We start from the raw sequence: 26413 nt of genomic DNA on the forward strand, positions 1-26413 counted from the left end.
AGTGTGCATGTTTCAAGCGCAAAATCTTTTGCCAATGAATAATTAAAAGAAAATAGAAATATGATTTTCAAACTAAAAATTAACTTATTAATTTTTTTATTACTTTTTCCTGCTGTGACTTCTGTCTATACTCAAGTTCAAGGAAGACAGACACTACGTACCGACTTAAAATGGATTGCGAATACAGAAAAATGTGTTGGTGGTTTAGTTTTATTACGGATCTACTCCATGAATAGAAGAGCCGTTAGTGAATAGTTACTGAAACAGGATTTATCTGACCGCCACTCTTCCCCACAGAGGTCAAGCCACCTATTAAGAGATGGTTCCGTGTTCCATCTTGTGCCTGTACAAAAAGAGCATGCCCGCAGCTGTCGGACGCGAGGGAGTCTAAGTACGCGTGCTTTAAGTGACCGTAGTTCGAGCTCACGTGACTACTAAATAGGGTGCTATCTTGTATTTTCTCTTTTCTTTATCATGTAGACACTGGCGGTGTGGTCGTCCCGGCTTATTAAAGAAGAAATTTATAACCATCATACTTGTTCTTCATTTGTGCATTTGGATATATGATTGGGTGCTGACGTTCACTGATGCGTAGTCAGCCGATGCACGTTCGGATGAGACACTTTTGATTGTTCTCAGCACAGTTTTCGCCCTTTGAATACTACATCCAGGATCCCCTTGAAATATTCGATTTTCTTTGCAAGAAGATCGTCTTTGATAAGTACCACCGATTGGTAAATATTCAAAATAGCGATGAATGCACAAGCACAGGAATATCAATAGGAGGCATGTTCCCGTGATTTAAACGCAGGACTCATATCGATATATTTGTATATCACTATGTCTTTCATTTAGATATCCCATCGAAACTAGTATTCAAGCTATCGATGAGAATCATGTTCATCATTAAACAGTGGTAAACCAGTTTGGCACAATGAGATCGAGCATTGTCATTCTGTAAGATAAAACTGTCCATTGCTGTGCTGCATAAGAACTCGCAATAGGAGTCAAGGGTGGCATTTCTGAATATCTGTGCGTTCACTGCACCCACCACCGAAAGCACGTGGATATCGGTATGTCCACTTTAGGATATACTTACCCCAAGCTATACATTTTCTCTCCCCGATGGCTCTTTCAATGGTTTTCAATTTTAATTGAGATGCTTATATCCTTAATTTTTCCATGATGATTGCACGTCTGCAGAGAAAGGTGCATAGTTAACAATGAATATGCCATTGGCCTTAGATCCAAAACAGTTTAGAGTTGGAGGGGGAACAGGTGCCATCGGTCATCTTGCAGAGAGGCTATCCTCCTTGTGCGTACCGCCTGCATATGGTGGAGGTAGTTACTCCTGTGGCGGCCATCAAGTCCAGATGTATTTGAGATTTTGTTGTCAACCTATTGTGTCAGATAACGCTGCTATTGCATCACAGTAATTACAAGGTATTGCATCAGGCGTTCTATAAATGCGTTGGAATGGTATACACGCTCATTAGTATCCTATTTTGCGGAGGTGTAAGCATGGCTCAATGTGTTCAGTTGACACCAAGAAAAAAAAGTTTAGCTGTTGCTCTGTCCCAGAAAGGGCTTTCTACGCGTGCTATCGCTGATAAAAATAGGCTGGCAACAGTATCCCAGGTGTTGAAATAAAGGGTGAAACCGGTGATGTGAGGAGAAGACCGGCATCAGGCCTTAAGAGAGTGACTACGCCTTCCCAAGATCGATATTTGAAACGGCTATGCCTTCGTAATCACCATGCTAGCTCCTGATCTAAAACTGGACTTTGAGATAACCTCTGGTTTCGAAACAAGTGCACGAACTATCCAAAGACGGCTTTCGGAATGTAGTCTGCATGCCTATCGGCTCAAGAAGAAGCCTTTGTTGACCCAACAAATGAGGAAGAAGCAACTTGCTTGGGCTAAAACGCTTGTTTCATGGACAAAAGAGCAATGGGACACTGTCATCTTTTCTGACGAATCGAAATTCAACCTGCATAGCTGTGATAGGAAGCGATATGTCAGAAGACGAAAATCGGAGGCATACCATCCTGACTGCATAACATCGACTGTAAAGTTCCCCTCCAGGCAGATGGTTTGGGGATGCATAACAAGCAAAGGGGTAGGGCGAATTAAGTTTATTAATGGAACGGTGAATGCAGAAACCTGCACTGCTATCTTTGTGGAGTGCCTGAAACCCGTTATTAGGGATCACCACACAGACGTCTAAAATTGCATTTTTCAACAGGACTCAGCACCTTGACACGCAGCAAAATTGGTAAGTTTTATACTATTTGGATTTAATGATTAGTTTGTCTTATTGTCTCACAAGGCTTAAAACATATTTACACCAATGCTTTCTCTCGTTTTTTAATGTGCAGTCATAGCTCAGAAATGCTGGCATCACAGTGTTGGACTGGCTCGGCAACAGTCTGGATTTGAACCATATTGAAAATTGCTGGTACATAATGTCGTCTAAAATTGCTCAGAAGAAGTCAACAAGTAAGATTCAGCTGCAGGAGAACATTGTAAGGGTGTGGTACCACGAAGATGGGCAACCGTCTATCCAGAAGTTGATTAACTCTATGCCAGATCGTTGCAGGACTGTAATTGCAGCTCGAGGAGGAACAACAAAATATTGAGGACTTATTTTGCTGATTTACAGTACATAATACTGTTACGTTAACTTGTCATTTCAGTTTGTACACGTAAATGCAATAAAATGTATGTTTTGTTGTCGTGATTGCCATTTGTATGGTTTCTCATATTTCCATTAATTACGCATTTTACCCTTTGAGAAGATATTTATGGCAATTAGGTATATCAGTTGGTCTTTTTATTGGATTTCATTCACAGATATATATATATCCCATCTAACAAATGCATTTAGAACATTTCTGCAACCCACAATGCAGCGCAAAACTCATTATTTGCAAAATTCACGAGTGATGCAGTTTTTTGTCCGCCACTGCATATTACGTATGTAAATTTACGCGTGTTTTTTGGTCGGTTTTGCTGTTTGCCGGACGAAAATCCCGAGTTTACAAAAGTAAAAAAACTGAGACCAACTAACTCGGCTACATTGTGAAAAAGGCCCATATAAATTCCTCTCGTCATTGACGGGGTTCGAACTCGTGTCTTTTCCACCCGGTGAGGGAAGACGGCGATTCTACCAACTGTCTACTCTCGAAGGCGTTCGCAGACAAACCTATTAGTTTTAAAATGGAGTGAATCTTCTCCAGTAAAAGCTAGAGGCACAGCATTGATTTTGGCACCAAGGGTTGATGATTCAGGTGTTGATGATTTTAACAAGCCATCAATCACCATTTGGAAAAACAGAAAAAAAGAGGATCTTGTTGATAATTCCACTCTATGTAACTATGCGGAAATTATAATATAATGCGGATTAAGTTGTGGTCTGATACATTTATTCAACTTTTGTTGAATAAAAGTATCAGACAACTTAGGGAATTTAATCGCTTCCTGTGCTGCCGTCAGAAAATCCTATTAAACGCTTTTTTGGAAATCAATATAAGTAAAACCTAACAGGTGAATATACACCTCCCGTTATAATTTCAGAAGGCAGACGTTCTTTGAGCAGCCATCGGACGGTTGTTTGCAGACTCTGCGTGATGTGATCTACGAAACAAAGCCCATTAGCCAGTATACGATTATAATGTCCTAGCAGCATCAGAGGAATGATTAGCGGCAGAAAATCACCAGCCCATAAGACTCAACCATTATTTTAATATCAGAATGGTCTTCCTGGGAAACATTTACTGAATATTGTCACGAAGACCTTGCGGGAAGCGCTTTAGTAAATGAAAGAAGATTAAAAAGGTCATGTAGTGCAAAAATATGCGTTGCCTTGAGATGGAAAATTGTTGAGCTTTCTTGCCCTGGAGAAGACTCTGCTGGTGGCATATTACACTTGATTTCGTCTATCAAAACCGAATGATATAGTGTAGTAACAGAATTTCCAGCAGATGCCGCATTGCACATGGGGTGGCTCCTGAATAGCTTCATAAATATCGTAGATATCAAATACCAAAATATAGTAGCTTCCGCTTAAAGGGAAGGATTTACATACTTTTTTTCGAAGAGGTCCCAATCGGGGGAGGGGAGTCCCTCGAATTTTCGTTACAATGCTGAAGAGATTTACGTTTTTCAGTCGACCATTTCTTAGACACGTTCTTCCGATTCCTAGCTGTATTGGTTTGTATTAATAATTAGTAATTGTGTGTGACTACGCTTTTAAATTTATGATGTCTAAAAACAGAAAATATTTTCGCAGTGTAAAAGTACGAGAGAGAGAGAGAGAGAGAGAGAGAGAGAGAGAGAGAGAGAGAGAGAGAGACTGCTTCATTTAGCATAGCATGAAGGTGCAAAGCAAATTACCTGAAATATAGCAGCTTTACACAGACCGCCCTTGAAGTCGCAGATGCCACGACAAGTGTTCTATCAAAATAACGCAACATAAAAGCTAATAGCTTTCATGCTTCATTCTAATACAGGCTTGTTTCATCATCAAAGGTACTCAGAGACTAGATTATTGCCACACTTCGTATATGCTATAAAGTTTCTGGATTATGCAATAAAAAGAACACAAAGTGAAGGAGCTCAAAGATGGTTTAATTTTTATTCAAAATCACCACCTGTTTTGGATGCACTTATTACAGCGTTCTAAAGGTTTCTGAAAAGAGTCGGCTAAGGCATCCAAAGAGATGATGTTCATTTCGGCAGTTACGTTTTTCCTTTAGTTACAAGTCATGGAGTTTGACTGGGTTCCGTTGGTTGACTATGCCAAAAATTACAAAGCCTACTCATGGAGCACTGCTGGCCTATATATACCGCATCCACACTCTTAAAAATACTGGAGAAAGCTCTACTACCAAAGTTAACGGAGTAGATACTGGCCAGTCAGTCTCAACAAATTCATTATGCTTTGACTAATAGATCTACAATTACAAACCTCCTCAAAGTTCAAACCGAGATGCCGAATGTCTTCCAAGCTCGAAATGAAGTTGCTATAATATATGCTGATATAAAAGCAGCCTTCGATAGTCTAAATGTACCTGCCCTACAGCATCTGATCCAACACGCCTTCTAAATAAAGGGAAACATGCTGAAGTTCCTCCACTCCCTACTAATCTGTTGTTCCATGTATTTCCATACAGAGAATCAGATCCTCCAATGCCCAGTCCATGCAGGAGTTCTACAAGGTGGAGTATTATCCGGACTCCTCTTTACCGCGATGCTGATCCCGTTTTGCAAGGGTATGGATGATGTATCCACTTACGTAGACGACACTAAAATTCAGACGACCATCCAACTGTCCATGACCAATAGTGCGTTGTGAGACAAGATAAATCATAAGCTTCTGGAGTTATGTATTTAGATAGATTTGGCTTGGCCCTAAATCCACAGAAGACTGTAATGACGGTGTATTCGCTAAAAATATCACATACGCTTGCACAACCAAAACTAAATGGCATAACTATTCCAATTGTAAAACCCTCAGAAATCTTGGGGTAATATTTGACACTAGACTTTCGTTCACGTCGCATATTGTCATGCTTGTAAATAGAATGAACTTCTTACGATGGACAACCAAACAGCTCCTCTTGCACATGAAACAACCTACAACAACTGCACGATATGTAAGAACCACAGTGTATTCTGCCATGTTGTACGATGCTGAATTTTGGGCGTCAGCCACTCATACCCACATTAGGAGAATATATGCGACTGAATTTTGGCTGCTGAAGTGGGCCAACAATAAACACCGTATCCCCCATCAGTTAAGGACCACGCAGCTTGCTGAACAGCTTAAAGCACAGCTTTTACCAGACATCATTGCCTAGAAGCGATTGTTAACCACAATAAAGATCACTGGCGTGATCTCTTCACCTTGCTTCTGGCAGCTATGTCAGTGGCACATCCCACCATCTGCCTTAAGAGGCTTTGGTTTGGCTTGGTTTTCGAATTTTTTTGGCGCATGAGCTTAAGAGGCACGAAATCCCTGAGCATAGCCGACAGGTTCTTACCAGCCAGAGCGTTGCAGTCAATTCACAGCTATTACATATGGGAATTGACTTTGATAAGCTTGTAAAAGATCAGAACTATAGAAGACAAACTGCGGTGTGGTTCGCTGAGGCTATTGTTGCCTAGCGGTTTTGTGCATTTCTGTCAACAACTGTGTGCGCAATTGTGTGTAATTATTTGAACGAGTGTATATTTCGCATAGGTTGTTTCAGTAGATGTCATGTTATGCTGAACTTTTTACTTTCTACAACTGACAGACTTTAGACAGAAACGTAGTGATGAGACTTTCATTTTATATTTTAGCTAGTCTTTTATATTTCGTTTTATGTTAATCCTCTAGCATTTTCTGCCGTGAAGGGAATTTTTGCCATACCAATGTACTACTATATTTATACTGTATTTGGTAGGAAAAATAAAGATTCTTTCTTTTGTCCTCTGCATCCTGAAATCTATTTGAGGGCAGTTTTCACCTTGAAAAAGAGCAAGGAGTCCACTGGTGCTAGATTGGGAGAATTAGTGGATAGTTGATCTGTACAATGCCATATTTCGTCAGAAATATGGCATTGTACCAACAAGAACCAGCCGCCTTTCTCTCGAAATTGCAGCCTCGCTCGGGAAATGCGCTTCAGCAGTCTTTGAAGCACATGTACGTAGAATGCAGCACTGACGCTCTCCCCTTCAGGTACAAATGTCTTGTGAGTCATACCCTATTTGTCGAGAAACATGATCAGTATCGTCTTGATCGTAGACCTGCAAACGAAACCTTTTGGGTATTGACGATGATTTTCAAGTCCTCTACATGTTCTGACTCTTCGTCTCTCGGTCGTGCTGAAACGACTCAATACTCATCTCCAGTGGCAATACGGTTGAGGAAATTAGAATTATCTTGACAAGTCTGGATGAAATCTTGATGCACTCTTCGTTGCTTCTGCTCATCCGTGCAGCTGTGTGTCACATATTTCACTGACCTTTCTTTTCCCTAAATCAAATCTTCACGCAGAATTTGATGAATCGTTTCCTTATTCATATCTAATTCATCAGCCATCATTCTGAGGGTCATCTGACTATATTTTGCCACAATTTCCTGAACTTTTGCAACGAGAGGTTGACGGCTCACTTCTTGGGTCATCGCGAATATCCTCGCTTCCGATATTTTGAACCGCTTATATACCTTCAAACACACTGGTACGATTTAACCTTTCATCAACATAAACAGTTTTAACATTTCATACATTTCTATTGCAGATTTTCCAGTTTAATGCAAAATTTGATATTCGTTTGTTGCTCCATTACAAAATCGTGACACGGAACATTAATGTTACTAACGAAACTGGTTGTTATTTTCAACCTTTCAGCCTACTGGACAATTTCTGTATCACCGTCTATTGGAGAACGTTTGAATTATAACATACCACTTCCGTTTATTTTCAGATTCATCGAAGATGACCGCAACAGCAAAATCCGAACTTTACTGCTACACCTCGTATATTCCGTTTATTTATTCCAGTCGCTAAATCTTTTCAGCGAGGCTAAATCGAAAGGAGATTATAATTAAGGAAGACCCCATAAGGCGATGTTGATTACTTCGAATCTAAAAACTTCTTCCCAATTGAAGTTCGTGCTTCACAGAGATAAGATATATCAGAGATCTATGGAACATTTTAAAAAGTCGACTTAAGATTTTCAGTGCAGTATTATGGACTGCCATTAACAGTGGGAAAAATCGTTGTCGAAGATTCAAATGCTCTTTATCGTTTTACCACTTTTCAATTATAATCGACTTTCACAGTTTTTCTGAGAGTAAACGCAATAAAAAAAAAAGAAAAGAAATAGAGCTCTCTTCTATTATCGATTGGTAAGTCACGGTTAACGTGTTGGAGCAGAATTAATCCTAGCGCTGGAGACTGGGCTTCACTCAGGCAGATACACAACAGTTATCGGCGGTAGGGTACCACTAACCAGTTGCCTTACATTTAATCTGTGGTTCCAGTGACAAAATCTGAACCGGAATATCTCAACTACCCATTTAGTACTTCGTTTAAACGAAGCGCAAAATGGATAATTTGCGTCAACCTGTCCATTCTGTCTTTTAGTTAAATATTATTGTCTTGTCAATGATATACAGGAATTTTTCTAGCAGGGATAAGGAGGTGATTATTCCCTTGTATAAGGCAATGGTCAGGCCACACCTTGAGTACTGTACACAGGTCTTGAGGCATCATTTTAGGAAGGATGTAAAGCTGCTGGAGCGAGTGCAGAGAAGGGCAACAAGATTATTAATGGAACAAAGAATTGCTCTTACGAAGAAAGGCTTAAGTTTTGCAAATTACAGTGTCTGGAGACTAGGCACCTGCGAGGTGATCTGATTGAGGTGTATAAAGCCTTGAATGGTTTGAGCATGCTCAATGATGATGTGGTTTTTCCTCAGAATAATCGGCTGAGAGGGCATAAATTCAAATTGAGGAAAGACAGTTGTAGGATTGATGTGCGAAGTTTGCCTTTAGCCAGCGGGTGGCTGATTGCTGGAACAAACTTCCATCTGCCGTTGTAGGAGTTGATAGCTTAAACAGATTCGAGGCAGAACTAGACAAACATTCGGAGCGAGTGGATGGGTGAAATGAGAAGGGTCTGTGTGTGTGTTTTCTTTTTTTTTGGCTGATGCTATAGAAGCTTACTTTCTTGCATCATGTGCCCATGCTAATGCTAATTCTGCTCCACCGCTAAGTTACATAAAATTAAAGACAAATTAATTCAAGGAAGGTAATTTCTCATCAACCATTTAAAGAAAAATAAGTCGCCTGGTTTCATCCTGTGGCTGTACAACCTATCCTTAAATTCATTTATATAATCTCTCTAGCTCAAGAGTTGCCACATTTCCTGGTTTGACTAGAAATCTTCATAAGAATTCTTCATGGCATGTTCTCCTAGTCGTAGAATATTAAATCAAAAATAAATTTTCCATTTTATTTTGAGGCGGATGTATTATTATTTGTTTTTTTTTTTAAATAAATTAAACTTATGAAACTATAAAAACAATATTTTAAACCATGGCGTTGATATTAACCTGTACAAAATTAGAATCTATGTAAGTAAATATTTATCATAAAGTCCTCGCAGTAATCTTCTTCTAATAAACAAAGTTAACAAATTCTTATTTTTTTTAGTTACAAAATAATTTTAAAAATGTGTCTTTTAGTGAAAAAAAAAATTATTAGGATTTCTTCCCCACGCCGCTCAAAATCACTTCCGGATCTTGAAAAGATAGCAAAGTTATCTAGTTCTACAAAATTTTAAAAAATTAAAATCTAAAAATAACTAAACTTTGTTGGCAAGTTTTTTTTTTTTTTCCAACAATTAATGACTCTAATCAAAAGACACTTCTGTTATATTTACAAAGTGGAGGCTTCATGTAGCTGAGGTAGTTAAACGCGGGGGTATAGTAATACACGCGTTTCAGTTGACCATGGCTCTAACACTGTAATGGCTAAATGGGTAATTTTTTTTGCGCTTTCTCTCTTGTAAACTCATCCGTCGCCGTCATAGTGTATAAACAGAAAAAAAATCAAAAAAAAAAAAATCAGAAACTAGAGGTTATGTGCTTAAATTAAGGAAGGGTAGTATATGATTACTTTCCCCTCTCCTTAAATTAAGTACACGATTTATAGTTTCTGCCACCTGCGAAAGAAAAAAGATATCTCCATTATTTAATTTATTCAAACTTTCAAAGCCTTAAATGCCTCTATCAAGTCCTCAAGCAGACATCTACTCTTGAATCTTTGCCAACTCACAAAACTTAATCTGTCTCTACGAATACTTCTTTACCAATAATTAACCTCTCTGATTTTTTTTATTTTTTTTATTTTATTTTATGCATCCCAGATAACAGCCGCGTTAACGCTACGGCCATTCCGGCTATGACCGGGGGCCTCACACGAAGAGGGGCCTCATTTTCAGTGTAAATATTTTCTAAAGTAGCGATAAAAATTTCTAATAATAATAAACCAAGAAAACGTGTAATATAAAAGTATATTTAAACTTGTTAAGTGCTTTTAAATTTTATTTAAATTTAAAAGCACTATACTGTACACTATACCTTTTTTATAGTGTACAATAAATAAGGTAAAAGTGTCCATTAAAATTGTTTTTATTGTTACTTTATTTTTCAAGTCAGAAAACATAAAACATTTTTGACCTCTTTATTTTACTTTTTTATCAAGGAGTTATTATTCACAATATAAATATTAAAACCTGTGTATGTGCAATATATATATATATATATATATATATATATATATATATATACACACAGTATATTAAAGGGGCCTCTGTCTTGGATACACATCGTTTCTGAAATCGGGATCTCCAAGTCTGAATACAGTAGTCAAGGCATGATGTAACCAAGGCTTATTATGTAATGGAACAATTAGTTCTTTATGCCTGCTAACAAAATTCCTGTAACTCGTAGATAAAACATGGTGTGCGTGCTGCCCTGGTATCCTTTCTGTGCTGTTGGGCGAGTTTCGTGTTATTGCACGGTTATTCTCGTGTCTTTCTCACTATTGACTAACAGGCCAGTTCAAAGTAAATGCAATTTTCGTATTAATTACTGATAATGTCAGAACGCCCTCTTGTTGTCATCAACCGTACTACTTATTGAGACAAGTTTACGAATTCCATAATTCGAATTCGTAAACTTGTCTCAATAGGCTGCCATTCTCCTAGAATTCTTTAATGAATTCCTAGAGAATGTCAGTCCCCACATTCACGGATCTCTTTGTCTCTAAGAATTACACGAAGCTTCAGTTTGGTAAATTGAAAATGAAATTAAAACCAGTCTTGTTTAAAAACATTTACACCTGTCACGACTAAGCTTGTGATTATCATTTTAATGGGTGAATATGGGCTTATTGATTCCGTTACTTCGTTTCTCCTAGCTGAATTATTACAAGTGGAAGAATTCATTGGTAACGTAAGTCGAACTGCCACCATTATAGAAACGCTAGATAACCTTCGCCCACATAATCGCGTGCCCCTGTAAATTTGATATCTCAGACAATAGGACAAGAACAAACACAATCTGACCTATCTTAACAGTGATTTCATTGTGTTTACACTCCATCTGGATGTCAGATAAGAGAAGACACTCTCGTCCCAGTTATCGATAACATAGTTCTACCATAAGATATTATGGCCTTTGCAGCTGTAATACGTTCTGACCCAGAAAGCGTCACATCTTTCGATTTTTGAACTACCACACGCATTCTTCCACTTTGGCTATAAATCTTATTTAATTTCCAACATAGATCAATATGTTTAATATTTACACCGCTTCCCTAAGGCAAAGAATGAACTGATTTATTTCTAGGAATAAATTAAAATCACCGGAGACCTATTTTTTTTAGGTGGAACTAGGTCGTGATTTGCATGCTATTATCAGATCCAGAGCGGGGGGGAAAACAGCCTATTTCGATTCTTAGCTTTTCCGATTTATGAAAACAGCCTCGGGAATTTGGTTTCGAATTTTACCTAAAGTTTTTAGATTAAACTGTTCGGGATATTTTGGGATGCAGATCTCAATAAATTCCATAGAAGAGGTAGACAAGGTATTTAACTAAAAAATATGTAAAAGAGCTTCAAAATAACTTGGCTCTGCGTATCGATAAGACTAAAAATAATCTGATATCAGTGAAATAGATTTATTTTACACGATGGAGTAATTTTTATTTTCTTTGAGGTACTGAATAAAGCATACACTAGCTATAGTGTAAGCTTTATTCACAGCGGGTAGTCCAAAAAATAATGTGCAGATAAAAAAGCAGTAGATGAAGAAAGTGGTTTGTGCATCCAATAAAGATCAGTTAAACAGTTTTGTAATTTATTTAAAACTAATTTTATTTTTCTAATAGATGTTTCCTTGGTCATTACCTGCTCAAATTCACGCTAATTATTTCCATTGTAGTATTTTGATATTATTTCTGTTATTTCAGCAAACCCAACAATGAGTAAAATGTCTTAAATGGGTAGACAGTGTCTGGAAGGTAATGAAGGCAACTGTCTCAAACACAAGTCTCCAATGGGAGAACAGTAACTACTGCTCTGCAAAACCAGAAACTGTCTGGTGGCAAGGAATGTGAGAATCTCAAATATGCAGTCACCTCTATTGATCAGGACATCGTTAGTTATCTGCATTCTACACTGAGCGTTTACCGAGAACTTCGATTTCCCCATCCTTCCGCCTCTGTTGGTTTATACTCATTTCTTACAGAAACGAAGAGCTTAGTACAATTGCTGGACTTTTTGAAAACGAAAGTAGGCAGGTTATTTGTGTAGTTTTTAAACGGTTTGGGAATATCCTGAAATAAGAATTAGACAGGGACAAACCCATTTCCTAAAAAGGCAAGCCCAATATGCTAAATAACATGTTGATGTTCTACTTCAGGCTCTCAATGAATAATTTAAAGTTGTATAAATGACGTGGAGTAAGGTGTTTAATTTTTTAAAGCATTCAGTATTCATCCCATTTAATACATTTTAACACATTATGTTCCAAAAGTGGTATCGCTCTCTCTTTCCACAACGTGCAAACACAAACGCTAAGAAATAATGATGCGGAGAATGTTGTCGAAAAAGACTAACTCCTCCTTTGATGAGAGAATATCTCGCCTTTCCTTTGCAGTGCGTAATACTACGGCGTTGCATTTCTACCAGCGAAAACTACTTGTTTTCGAATACGATGATACTGCTTTTATCCATGGCCTATTGATATGTGGTTAATTCAAAAAATACGAAACAAATTTCCAAAGTAATGTAGTTCATTTAAAGTGCAAATCCATCCCTTCAGATTATTAATCAGGCCTGTACCAACCCGTTAGCATGAGATGTGGCCATAAACTTGTATGAATTGAAGGCTACATTGAAACTGTGGGTGGTCACGAGGACTTTTCTAACATTTCGAACACCGCTATACTGCAGTTTCCAATTGGAGTTTCCTTTTATTTTAATTTCTTTTATGTTTTACCCCTTAAGTGGCTGGTGTGGCTCGTCGCCACCGTAACAATATTACTACGGTGGCGACGTGTGGCTGCGACCTCTCTAATTATTCATTACTGGGCGTGCTAGCGATCAACCAATTTGTCACGTATGTCTTAATTCCTCGGGATATTGGAAGTTTAATCAGATTAATTTGAATGTGGTTGAACTAATTAGATTAATTGGAAGTTTAATCAGATAATGTAGCAACTGAATTCAACTGAATTAATTGGAAGTTTAATCAGATAATGTAGCAACTGAATTCAGATTATATGAATTCAACTTTAAGTTGAATTCATATAATCTGATTAACACAACCTAACCTAAAAATAACCAACCATAGCTCAGGTTATGTTTACAACTGATGTGGATAATAAAACAAATGACACACATGACATGATTACCACAACCGCGGCTGTGGATGGGGAAGCAGTTCCGCTTCTTCCTTCAGTAGTCATCTCCTGTCGAATTTGAAGAGGCCTGAAAAATTTCTAGTTTGCAGATGGAAAGAACCAAGACTTTTCCGAACGAGTGGCAGGCGATGATGTATTGTGTCGACTAAGTTGCTATGGAGGGACAATTAAATAAATGCGTATTTGCTACACTTGTTTCTGTCGAAGAAGAGATGAGATCTGAATAAATGATAATCAGGTGGAGCAAAAGGCTGAAGAACGTAGTAGATGAGGCGAATCTTCTATTTCAGGGGCGTACCATCTGGTCTGGCGTTACTTCAGCAGAAGTATTATGACTATTGTTCAAAATGTTGGTCCTTTCATCTGCCCGCATTCGAATAACTTCACTCTGAGTAGACGGGTTTTCGTGAAATTTTATATTGATCTCGTTTAGAAAGTTTTTGTTGAGTGTGTCCAAATTTCATTAATAATAGAAATCTGACAAATGAAATATTTTCCGTGTATGCATGCATGTATATATAACGAATATTATTACTATTTTTATCTGCCAATAGTAGAATATTCATGATATAGGTGTTGTTTCAATTTTTATTAAAAATTGAAACAAATAAGTGCATGGAAGAGTCGACAAATCTTTCTTACAAAACGAAATACACAAAGTTGAGTGGATATCAGTGAAAGGAAAAGAATTACTTTTGTGTATTATTAGTTAATTAGCAATTAATTGATAAATAAATTAAATTGGTTATTTACTTTTCTGCTTTTCATTTCTATTAATTACAGAAAATTGTTAAATTCAATTTTTAACGAGGAAAAATGAGTACGACCTGAAACTTGACATAATGAGTGCATTATCTTACGTTTCAAGTGCGTGTATTGCGTAAAATTAAAGCTTGTCGTAAATGATATATCAGTTTGATTTGGTCGCAACAGTTTAAAAATGAATTATGACCTTTGTATTTCATTCTATGTAAAGCATAACTTTCCATTGAACTATTTTTTGGAGTTTACTTTGGAGCTAACTTACTACTCCTCTGGCGATAAAAAAAAAAAAAAAAACACGTCCAGCCACAATTTATTCCAAATAATTGCTGGAATTCTGTTGGTTTGATTTTAATGACACGTAGGAAGAGTCGACAAATCTTTCTTACAGAGCGAAATATAAATTTTCCTTAAAATCCATCCACTGGGAAGACGGACCGACAAAAATAATAACACTACCCGATAATTTTTTTTTCGTCGTACCTCTGGAACGAAAGTTGGTTATTCCGAACAAAATTAATGTCCTTATTATGAAAATATCAATCTCTTTTACTTCTGTCACGTCTACATCAAAAGATATATGCATTTTTATACAATATCAGCATACATGGTTGTAATTATTACACACAATATATATTACTAAGACATGTTTCCCACTCAATGATTTCCTTTTATACTCCAGATTACTTTCCCGTTTAAGGAACCAACAGTAATCTCCCATCATGGCAAGAGTCCCAGCGACTTTGGTATCATTTTCCCATTGCAGATGCGTCCTGGTGGAAATGCTCTCCTTGTTCATCACTGACATCTGCTAAGTTTTTAGGAAAGAAATCCATATGGGAAATGCATTTTAAATGACATTCGGCACCCCATGTTCTTGTAACATTTCAGCAAGTTTGTTCACCAGTTGCTCATAGTGCTCTTTCCGAGGAATTCGTGTACCACAGCCTTGATGTAACCATGTAGCCAGTTCAACATCATTCAAGTTTCTCTGAAATTCTTCATCTTTTAGGAGCTTTCTTATTTCAGGACCTGTGAAAATTCCTTCCTTCAGCTTTGCATGAGATAAACTTGGAAACATTTTCAGTAAATATGCGAATCCTCTGCTTTCTTTATCCAGTGCCTTAGTGAAATTCTTAATCAGTCCAAGCTTGATGTGTAAAGGGGGAAGAAAAATCTTTTGTGGATCAACCATGGGAACATCTTTACATTGCTTTTGCCTGGAATATATTAATCTCTCTCTCTCTTTCTCTCTTCCCCCCACCCAAGTGTTGTACGATGTAGTGTTTGGCTGTTGCATGACTATCCCACAAACACAGGAAACAACAGCATTTAGTGAAACAACCTTGCAACCCAACAAGCAGTCCAATCACTTTGAGATCATCACAAATATTCCAACCATAGTCATTATAACGTTTAGCAGCAAAAATCTGGGACATACTATCGTAAGTTTCTTTCAGGCTAACAGCATGAACAAGTGGAATTGATGGTAAAGTATTTCCATTATGAAGCAATACTGCTTTCAAACTTAGCTTTGACGCATCAATGAACAAACTCCATTCAGAGGTATTGTGATCAATATTCAGTTCGTGCGTAAAACCAACGACGTCTTTACAGACACACACATGTTGTTTTCCATTGCAAAATATCTTGAATTCGTTTCGCTTACTGTATATTGTAAAGTTTGTACCTTTTGGATCCGAGTAATTCAGCCTTCTCTTTGGGTAAGCCCAAGTCTGTGATCAAGTCGTTTAATTATTCTTGTTCAATGTAGTGTGGAGCCTTTTCTTTTTCTGGCTCGTAGTCCAAATCATGTGAAGTACATGGTTCCGTGACATCTGGTAAAACGATTTCTTCTGTACCTTCATCACTACTTCCAATATCCCAAGATTTTGGTGGTACAGGTACTGGCAGTTCTTTACTGTGTGGCACTGGCCTAATTGCTGATGGGATATTTGATGCAATGCTTTCTCTTTTTGGAAATACCTTTTTATTTTTGTCATGCACAAATTAACAGTCGTCGAAATGATTCTTGGGCTCGCGCCACACCATAGGGACGGCAAAAGGTAATGCTCTCAGCTTGCCATATAACCACAGCCTTAAGTTCGTTGTACAAGTAATACAACAGATATGTGGAGCCAAATTTTTTTTCTTGGTCACCGATCTTGCAGCCGAAGTACAATGAATATGCAACTTTCGTGACATTGTATATTTTCTTCCTCTGAGTTTTTGGGGTTAAGTGTCAACAAACGTGGCAGAAGTTGTCTCGGTGATTGGCCCAAGTTCTGTGCTTTGTCTTCGCCATTTTAACAATGCATTAACCTAAAGACAGTAAAAGCAATTGGTAAATTTGAACAGAAGGTGAATTCTTGTAGCGTAGTTTATCATACACTATACATTGAACAGTTGAATGGTGTAATAAAAATACTGACTTGTCTGGAAAAGTGCATCAAAATATACTATATTGCAAGAACAGTAATGGTGGTTAAGGTACTTGCGTAACTTTTAGCCCAATAAACAAAACCAAACAAAAGTGAATGTTTAAAAATTTGTATTTCAAACAGTAAAAAACCTCCATCCATGCCACACAATCAGGGTCTTCTCGCAAAATGTGCGCAGCATTGTTAACAAATTGGCCCCTCTGCAATCTCTCCTCCTGCTCGACGAATATGATTTCATCTGTATCCAGGAAACTTGGCTTAACCATGGAAGACAACTCACCCACTTGGCCACTCCTCACCATTACAAAAATGTTTGCAGCGGCAGGGACCACAAACGTGGAGGTGGCGTCTCCATCATTTACAAAGACATCCATCACCTTGTGTGTGCACAACTCAGCGACTCCCCTGCATTTGAAGCCATTTCTGCAATTTTTACAGTTAAAGAAGTGAGAACTCAAGTTGTAGCGGTATATTTACCTCCTGACCATAATCCCGACACAAGGGATGAGCTAACTACCTGGATTATAACCCACCTCAAGCCTCACATGCTCACCTTTGTTTTAGGAGATTTCAACATGCCCTCCCCAAGACACGAAGCTGCTTTGAAGGACGTCGTATGCTCCTTCTCATCTCTAGGCCTTAGACTAACCCATACGCAACCTACAAGACGACATCAAAACCTAGACCTCTTCTTTCATAACCTTGACCATCTTACTCTCACAACGCCGATTTTTAAGTTTGCATCAGATCACCTCCCAATTTCCTTTGATAGTGAATGTCTATGTTCTCCCCGACAACTTGAACAACATGACCATAAAGAATCCCAACTCAAGATCTTCTCATTAAAATATATGCAACCTCAAATCATCCTACAAAGACTAAAAGCTACAGACTGGAAAAAAATTGCTGCTAGCCATCCTGATCAAACGCTTACCAATTTAGCAAACTTGTTAAAAGACATCGCCTGTGAAGGGGCCTCCAAATCTGTACGCCTGTCTCCCAGGACCAAGAACTGGTTTACCAGCGACGCAAAACTCGCCTTCATCATGAAACAGAAACTATACAGGAAATGGCAAAAAACACGGGATCTAGCCGACTACCAACTCTATAAAAAACATCGGGCACGCTTCCTACGCATTCGGAGGAAGGCGCAGAATGACTGGATTGCACACAGAATGAAACTTGGGAAAAGAATCTTCACCAACAAGAATCAACAGTCCCCCATGTCCACTGACACCTTCCTTGCATGGGCTAACTCGCTCGCAACTAAGCCCCTATCTGCCCCAAATCCCTTTATTCGGGTTAATCCACCAGCTAACCAGACATCACTGGATAAAATAGCCATCACAAAGGAACGCCTTACTGAGGTGATCAACAGTCTTCCCAACAAGTCTACCACTGGCCCGGATGGATTCCCTATTTTCATGGTTAAACTGTGCAGTGTATATATCATTGATCTCTTGCTTGATGCATTCAATTCCGTCCTCGTAACAGGAGTTTACCCTGCTATCTGGAACACATTATGTTTCTCCAGTTCCAAAAAAGTCTAACCCAAAATTGCCTAATGACTACAGACCAATTTCTGTAGGATGCACTTTTCTCAAAATCTTGGAAAAAGCCATACTTCCTGCTCTCATCCATCACATGTTCGGCCACAAACCTCCATACCTCCATAGTGTACTACCTGGACGTTCCACGATCACCAACCTCTTGGACACACTGTTCAGAATTGAAAGTACCTTAAGCAACAAAGAGCAACTGGATATTGTGTTTCTCGACATTAAGGCGGCCTTTGACAATCTGTCCACCCATGCATTATGTACCATACTGTGCAACTATTTCAAAATCTCTGGCAACATCTTAGTTCTCCTTAGGAAACTCCTTCAGTCCAGGATCCTATGGATCAGAAATCAAAACCATAATCACCACATTCTCTGCTCCAGAGGGCTCCCCCAAGGGGGCGTTCTCTCTGCCGCCCTCTTCGCCGCATCTTTAGAACCCTTCCTATCAAACCGTACTAATTTTACCACCTACGCAGATGATATTAAGTTCTTCGTCATCACAAAATGCCCCCAGTCTCTCCAGTCTATTACTGTGAGCTCCAACCAACAGCTACATGAACTGGAAAACTACCTTCATGCGATTGGGCTCTCCATTAATAAAGAGAAAACTGCACAACTCTCTATCACCAAGAAGAAAAATACCAACGATGTGGACATCATTATTGCGAATTCTCCAGTTAAAAAAGTCACCCAACATAAAGATTTGGGTATCATCTGGGACAAAGACCTCACCTTCTTGCCTCACTTTAATGCCACTCGAACGAAAACATATTCGGCTTTATGGGCAGTAAAACAAGAGATCTCCAACTTCCATAACCCGGACCTTATCATCAAATACATTCTTCGTTGTATTTTCCCAATTCCATTATATGCCTCGACTATATGGTCCTCAGCACCCTCATCATACCAAGCCAGGTTCCTTTCCCTGGAATTCTGGATCTTGAAATGGCTAAATAGGGTTGCCGGGCTAACACCTACAATCTCAAAATCTGTTCTGGTCACCAATCTTAATACGCTTCCTTGGAGGTATCACATCATCTCTAGGAACCTTCTTACCCTCTCTCAGCTTCTATCCGGAAAACTGAGGTCACCCGATATTTGGGATATCATCGCCAGACCGTCCGACAGGAGAAGATGCCAGTCCAACACCTCCCCATACAGATCGAAGCTGCGTAGCATGTCCTCCTTGGACAACATGTTTCCACACAACTCCTTCCAAATATTTAACAGATTAGCTATAGACGCTGAGAAACTTTGCAAGGACAGAACCTACAGATCTTCCATTCTTGCAGACATGTATGCCTTAGTCATGCTCTAGGTGGACTCTCTGTGATACCGCAATATCCACGCTTCGATGTATCCGGATGCACTTTTATTTGTTGTAACTTTATGTTTTTGTACTTGTAACTTTATGTTTTTGTATCTTCACCAGTGGCTGTTTAAGGCCGTATATTGTATCTGGCTCTGTATGCAATGCATATGTCTGTATTTTATGTTTTTTCTCTGTATATAACTCATGTCCTCTAGCTGCATAGCTGTAAAAGGACATTTCTTCGGAAATAAATTGATATTAATAATAATAATAATAATAATAATGATATCTTTGTACAGAATCCAGTTATCTGTCTATATCTTAAAACTAAGACGTGATAGGAAATTTTTATGATTGATTTTAAATTCTATACATAAAACTTGACCAGAAACAACCATGGATTTGCTGGAGGTAAAAATCACGTTGGGTAGTGTACAATTGTAGCATTTCTGTTAATCCGATTTTAATGATATTTGGAATGTTCAACAAATCTCGTCTTGAGAATTGTTGCATGCTATGGGGGAGTGGGGGTGTCAGGCATGGTGAAGGCAATAGGCACATTATGCCTATATGTTAAAGTTCTTAAAAACGGAACCATATTTTACAAATCGAGCAGTTAATTATATGGTTAAGGTACGTATGCTTTTATTTATTTTTGATGAGCAAAAACCTATAGCAACACCTAACAATGCAATGTAACGGAAATGCAAATTGCAACAATACAAATATTTGTATTGTTGCAATCATGCTATTCTACAAAATGAATTTCGCTAACCTCTTCCTAGCCAAGGATGTTTTCGCATTAAAAAGATGCTCTATGTGAACATTAAACAGACGCTTTATGTGAAAACATCCTTGGCTAGGAAGAGGTTAGCGAAATCCATTTTGTAGAATAGTATGATTGCAATATTTGAGCACTAAACATTTGCAGTTGTGTTAAGTGGCGCTTTGGTTTTTCTCATCAAAAACAAATAAAAGTAAGCATACTTACCTTAACCATGCGATTAACTGCCCGATTTGTAAAATATGGTTCCGTTTTTAAGAACGTTAGCATATATGCATAATATATGCTAACGTCGAAATGATATAATTATTATTTCTTTGTCCGTCCGTCTGCATGTAATAACTCTTCCCAGTGATGGATTTTAAGAAAATTTTATATTTTGCTCTGTGTGAAAGGTTTAGCCACCCTTCCTATTTTTCGTTAAAATCACACCAATAGAACTGCAGCAATTATTATTTTTCTTTTTTTGGAATATATATCTCATGGGCTATTCATATACTACAGCTGAAGCTGGATATTATGCTTGCTGACATGCGCAAAAACTAAATTTTCTCTGTTCGAGCACAAATAGTCATTTTTGCTGTAAATCGTATATTATTAACTTTTGCTAACACACCTGAAATGAAATTCTCTGCATACATTAACTATCTTTTTTTTTTGTAAAACTGTAATGAATTTATATTTTGCAGCAGGTGCAAACCCCAGCAATTAATTTTTGTTGAACAGCATAATTATTCGCATTTTAATCGATGGATTTTAACTGCAGTTGAAATTAGTGCATGCAATGCATTCTTTTAATGATCAGAATACGTCTGTTAAATACACTGCCTGCGACCCACCTTATGATGGTGGCGTGGCTGCCCCACTAACCCCCTTCCCTCAAGAGTTAAGTCGCAGCGAAAACGCTGCGAATTTTAGTCTACACGCGTCCCTAGTCCTATCAAATTTTCGTGTACCCCTCGTCGCGAAGGGCGGTTTGTCTTTTGTGAGCGGAAAACCGGAATTGTTCCCGGTGGAAAACCTCACGACCACGGTTTGAGATGCTGAATGCCCCTGGGAAAATTCCCATAAGGGTAGTGGCTGGAATCGAACCTCGATCAGATTACAAACGAGCCCAGAAGGAGAGCAAAGGATGGTTCGTTACATGCCGTTGTTATTTGTAAGTTTACGTGGAACTCTAACACTTTATTTAATTTTAAGACATTTTCCAAACGTAATGAGGAAAGTACGAAAGTATGAACTTGCACGTGTTGTATCGCATGTTGTAGTGCTTCATCCGGTCTCTGGTGTATCTAGTGTATTGCCTGATAAGTGGTATATAATAAGGTATATCGGTGTGTGTGTTGTTATGTACAGGGTTATTCAAAATGAAGTCTGAAATTGTGTACAGGAATACAATTCAAACCCCGGACTTCATTTTGAATAACCCTGTATAAAACTACTCTTGTGAATTATTTTATTTTAAGTGTTATTTCGATCATCATAGCAGATTAATGTTTTTCAGGTTGACGACTGGGATGATATCAGCACCGAAACTGCGTCCACTGAATCCAAGGTGACGATTCAAGACCTCGGTTGTCCGTGTAGCCCTATAAATAGTGTAAGTAGCTTGATTGATACTTTTTTTGTTTATTGGCTTAAGCTTTCTTTATTATTAAAACTTATATCCATCAAACACGACAAATTCGTTTCCAGGCCGAAATAATAGTGATATAACTTCACTTCTGATGAATAAATAAAACGGGGATCATTCTGGAAGTATTATTCGTAGAATCAAGGAGGTTGTAAGATCGAAGCGCCTACACCCGGATGCCAGATTTCATCAACATGTTGATGAAGGTTTGAGAGCGAATTATTTGATTCAAGCAGTGGTGTATTCGGGCCGGAACGACGTCCCGGTACATTTTTTCTAAATGTCATAATAGAAAAATCATTAAATTTATTCACCTAATATTATGAAACAATGGTTTAATCAATTATTTTATATATATATATATATATTAATATATATATATATTGTATATATATTTTATATATATATATATACAAATATATATTAATAATAATCTTTAAAATTAATAGATTTCTTTAAAAATTTATTTAAAAACAAAAATATAAATTTCGCAATGAAACTTGAACGTTTCTTACTAAAGTACAATGTGTTAGATAAAGAGATCCAGCGAATGAGAGATATACTATGATGCGTGCGAACGCTGCATTTTGATTCGCCATGAGCTGTACGCTAGAACTGGTTGTTCTATGAACTGTGAGTCTGAAGTCTGATTCAGTTATTGTACAGTCAATGTGGCGTTACCATAGTCTTCTGGAGAACGAGCATTCCGGTACTATTTTTTTTTTTTTATCAATACACCTCTGGATTCAAGGATTGTTAATTCCCGGTTTAAACTTAATAAGTTTTAAACCGTGAATTAGCATTTGTTTCTATCAGTTATCTTTAATTAAAGAAATGTAGCTGCTTGGATTGAAAAGATTCTTTAATCAAAGATAACTGACATCGCTATGTTAGTTATCTTTGAATAATGTATAAAATCTGTCATTACCCTGTTGAGTTAATTTCTTTCGAGTATAAAGACCTTTCACATCCGGTTAATTTATATACATTGATGGAGATAAAAAGGACTGTGTAAATAGTAATTCAGTTCAGAATAAATCACCGTCAAACACCATGATATTAAAGATAGAACAAAACCGAAGGTTTGTGTTTCTCTTAAAGTGATAACGAAGGTTAGTGAGAGTAGTTTGTGTATAAATATTTGGAAAGCATTAAAACGTAAAATCAAAGATTATATAAAAGTTTATCGATAGTAGTCCTATACGGATTATCTTAAAAATTGTGTTCTTTCTCTACAGTTGTTTATAATATCGATTATAAGCCACGTCAGCCGACCGGGCTAGCCGAGTGGGTAAAGTACCTGCCGGGCAACCCAAAGGTCGCGGGTTCGATTCCCGCCTCGGGCTTGGATCAAAGTACTGCAAAAACCTTGGGAGGTGCAATATGGCCACAGAAGCCGATGCGCCAACAACTACCAAATCAAAAAAAAAAAAAAAAAAAAATAAGCCACGTCAGAAAGGGTTGCGCAAGAGTATATCAAACAAGTGTTCAAGTATAGAGATTAAATAGGAGGATACTTTGCATTCTATGTCTCATTGTGTCGTGTTGAAGCCTGTATTCGAGAATGGAGTGAGGTACTATTTCTTCCTTCACTTCACCTTTTTTAGCTTGGCTTATTTCTTACCCTCTGTTAACCCCTTCCCTCTAATTCTATGTATATACAGGGCGTCCTTGAAGTCCAACGTCGATAGTTATTGAGTGAATGGTTTATTAAAATACAAGAAGAAAAGTCTACATTCAATTTGAAGCGGGCGCAATGGGTTTTGAGTTAGAGCGTTAAACAGATTGTGATGTCATTTCAGCTTCTAGCGTTTTGAGAATATCACGAAGTGGGGTATGCAAATCAGATTGTTGCCCAAAATATTATGTAAATTGTCATACTGTATAATGCGTAATGAAAATGTAAGGCTGCAATGAACGGATTGTTGCTGTGATACAGAAACTTCATTACGGATATGGCGACTAGAAGAGCATTAGAATATGCAGACATTCACTTTGTGTATGGTGTATATGTTGAAGGAAATGCTGGAGCTGCAGCCACCGAATATCAACAAGGCGACACCTTAATTGACGTGTTTTTGTCAACATTCATCGTAATTTGGGGAAATGGGGTACATGGAAGGCATTACGACTGAGGCCGGCCCGATCATATCCTACACAAGCAGATGAAGAGCTTCTGAATATCGTGACATTAGATCTCTCGGCCAGCACACCCAAAACCTTTCGGTATATGCCAGTATTGTAAGAGCATTCTTAAATAATTATCACCGGAATCACAGGATTGGTCGCCGAGATCCTATTTCTTTGCCACCACGCTCTCCTGACCTTAACCCGTTGGATTTTTATGTATGGGGTCACATGACAAATTGTTTACACCACAGAGGTTAACAACCGAGATGATTCGTTGAATCGCATCCACGAAGCTGCCACTGCTATTAAAAACAACACTCGCACGTGTACGTGATTCCTTCTCAACGCCGTGTTGAAGCCTGTCTCCTGTCGGACAGCACTCATTTCGCACATCTCTTGCGATATTTAATTTCATCATGCTTCAGTTTGATTGCAGTACTAATAAAATTCATTTACTTCTGCTGCACAACTTTATCGAGTTTCTGAGTGCTCTTCAATTCATAGCTAAATTTTAATCAACGAACATTTGTTTTTCTGGATTTATTGATTCACTCCAAACGTTTGGCTACGTCAGCCTTCAATTTATTTAAGCTGTCAACTTCCACAACGGCAGATGGAATTATTCCAGCAATCAACTATCCGCTGGCTGAAGACAAATTTCACACATTTTTTTCTACAACTGTCTTTCCTCAATTTGAATTTATGCTCCTCAGGTGTGGAATTTGAGGAAGAATCCCATCAGCATTGAGCTTGCTCAAACCATTCAAGTCCTTATTTACCTCAATCAGATCACATAGCAGGTGCCTAGTCTCCAGACGCTGCAATTTGCAGAACTTTAGCCTTCCTTAGTAACAGCAACTCTTTGTTCCACTCACTAACATTGACAATAGCCCATGAGCTACTCTTGCAGCCTATCTGCACTGCTCACAAAACTTCGTATCTGACTGCACAATTACCCCGGGTCTTTTTCATTCTCCACTACCCTAAGTGTATTATCACACAGTTGGTATATTACTCTGGGATTATTGCTATCCATATGCAGTACTTTTCATGTTAAACTTCAGTTGCCATCTGCTCAACTTTTCTAGATCCTGTTGTAGTAGCGTGCTGTCCTTACTGGCATTAACTACCCTGCTAACTTTCGTGTCATCTGAAAACTTAGACATTAATCCTGATATACCTTTATCACTGATAAATACAGAAAACAACAATGGACCCAACACCGAACCTTGTAGGATTCCATTAATAACATTAATACACGAAGTGCAGGTCCATTGGTTACCACTCTGTCTTCTCCCACTGAACCATCCCTTTATCCATACTGCTCTTTATCCATACCTCTTAATGCCATACTGCTCCAATTTGCACAGCAGTCCGTTATGTGCAACAGTATCGAAAGCTTTCCTAAAATCCAAGTATATGATATCAAAATTTTTTTTTTTTGCATCAAGTTCCTTTGTAACCACATCATAGTACACAATCAAATTGGTTAGACAAGACTTCCCCTTAACAAACGTATGCTGTGTCTGAACTATAACTGCAGTCTTGTCTAGATGATCTTGCAGTGCTTCTTCAACCAGTGAGTCCATTATTTTCCCCTAAACAGAAGTTAAACTAACTGGCCTGTAATTACCTGTGTCTCCCTTTGATCCTCCTTTGCGGATTGGGGTGACATTTGGACATTTCCAGCCCATGGGTACCTCCTTTGAGTCCAAGGATGCCCTCATAATCATGGCTAAGGCTCTGCTTACATCCTCTGCTGCCTAATTGGATAGATCCCATCCAAACCAGGTGCCTTTCTTATGTTTAACTTCAACATTATTCAGATACTTATTAATAATTGAAATAAAAACCAAGTTATGTAAATGTTTTTACATAAATAAAACATTTCTAAGTGAAGTAAGCTTTTACATTGATTGCTTTTCATAAATTTACTATTATACGCAAAACCACATAAGCGGAAATGACATCACTAATCAATTTAACTCTAATTCAAAACCCGTTGCTCTTGCTTCAAGCTGATTGTAGACTTTTCTTCTTGAACCATTCCCTCAATAAACGTCGATCGATTTCAAGGCCACCCTGTACTTTTGTTCGATCTGCTATCTGTTGGGCTAACTGTTGTTTTACCAGTATGTGCCTAAATTATGATAAAGTATTACTTTTCTTAATATATGTTTCTAACTCTGGCTTTTTTGGCATGTTATTAGGTCCTACTATTACTGGCAGGTAGCAATGAGAAACAGATAGCTCTTGCTGATTATTATTAACTAGCGGTTTTCTATTTTCATCAACCAGGATTCAGT

The 26413-nt window shown here is 38.0% G+C and overlaps 1 protein-coding gene across 1 annotated transcript in view; it reads left to right on the plus strand.

Moving 5' to 3' along the window:
* LOC150080677 (transcription factor EC-like) overlaps window positions 1-26413 on the plus strand; it is a 57647-nt gene that overhangs the window by 6622 nt on the left and 24612 nt on the right. Inside the window, exon 2 of the mRNA XM_090381495.1 lies at window positions 21849-21944. The gene's annotated coding sequence lies outside the window, so the exon portion shown is untranslated. The remainder of the gene's footprint in view (window positions 1-21848; window positions 21945-26413) is intronic.

This window comes from Mastigoproctus giganteus, chromosome 9 (assembly GCF_048544385.1).
Source record: "Mastigoproctus giganteus isolate SK-2022 chromosome 9, ASM4854438v1, whole genome shotgun sequence".
In the NCBI taxonomy this organism is placed as follows: Eukaryota; Metazoa; Arthropoda; class Arachnida; order Uropygi; family Thelyphonidae; genus Mastigoproctus; species Mastigoproctus giganteus.